The sequence below is a fragment of the Cynara cardunculus genome (genome assembly GCF_001531365.2).
Source record: "Cynara cardunculus var. scolymus isolate 2C chromosome LG 6, CcrdV1, whole genome shotgun sequence".
Taxonomy (NCBI): Eukaryota; Viridiplantae; Streptophyta; class Magnoliopsida; order Asterales; family Asteraceae; genus Cynara; species Cynara cardunculus.
Window position 1 is genome coordinate 18795079 of NC_037533.1, and position 1272 is coordinate 18796350.

A 1272-nucleotide genomic window follows, 5' to 3' on the forward strand; every position below is an offset into this window, starting at 1 on the left:
AAGGGTATGTCATTGGATCACCCAATTATTCTTCAAAGATGAAAAGCATATGGGTTAGTAAGTCTGATTCTGTTGTATCTCATACACCTGTTGGTACTAACAATCTTCCTTGCATTGTGAAGTCTACTAATGATTTTGTAAATAATAAACGGTTCAACAGGTGGCATGGAGATAACAGTTATCAGAATCACTGGAGAGGTAAGAACAGGTATGATCCCAATTACTTATATAATTCATATTCTAATCCTGGTCATCCTGTTCATAGTGCTGAAAATAATACATCCTATAGAAAGAAATGGTTTGGTAGTTACAACATACCCCAACCAAGTACTAACATATTAGGACCCAAGTTCGTTTGGGTACCAAAATCTACTTGATTTGGTTTTGCAGGTGTGTCCATTTCATGCTAATCAGAATATCATTTTGTGTGATACACCAATGCAGGGGGAGTTGTACATTACTTCAAACTGTGGTTTCTAATCACCCAGTTTAGAACTCGTGCTTAAAATTTTTTCATTTCATTTTTGAGCTTAAAAGATTTATTACTTAAATCTACTTTCTAGGGGGAGTTTCCTTAGAAAGTTCAATAACTGGTTTTAGAAAATAAATTTTTTTTTTGGGGAAAACGAGTACATTTTCTGAACAGGTATTTCCTGAGATTTTACTTGCGTAACTTCTCATCGTACATAATTCCAATACCTGTTTCAGCTATTCTTCAAATTGTTATTATCACGTCTCTTATACGAAAATCATTTTCGRTGATAATACACTCGTTTGTATTCAAAATTGTTTTCTGATATTATAATTTTCTTTGATTGATTCATATTCATTCATTTTTTTTATATCAGAATCTGTAAACTTGTTCTTACAGATCTTCATTAGATCTTCATTCGTTTATCTCAGACATACAGAATAATCAAATTGTTGTCGCATCGTTCTTTATTGATTGTGCTTAAAGCCAAATTAATTGATCAAACTTTTATCTGATCTTTGTGCTTTAATGAAATAATATTGTTGATCATCCATTATGWWCATATGTGCATAACTCTAAACTTTTAGGAGGGACTGAGTGCTTATCAGAAATACCTCTATGGAATGTCAMAACCGACAGACCTACCCAAGAGGACAACCATATCTGAGTGAGCTTAGATACAAAGGSTTTGTGTGCTGAGACTAAAATGGAAAAGAGAGAGGGTAGTTGTTGTGAGCTAAAAGAATTGATGAGAGTTGTGTCAGGATTAAAAGAATACGAAATCCTGTTCCAAACTTACA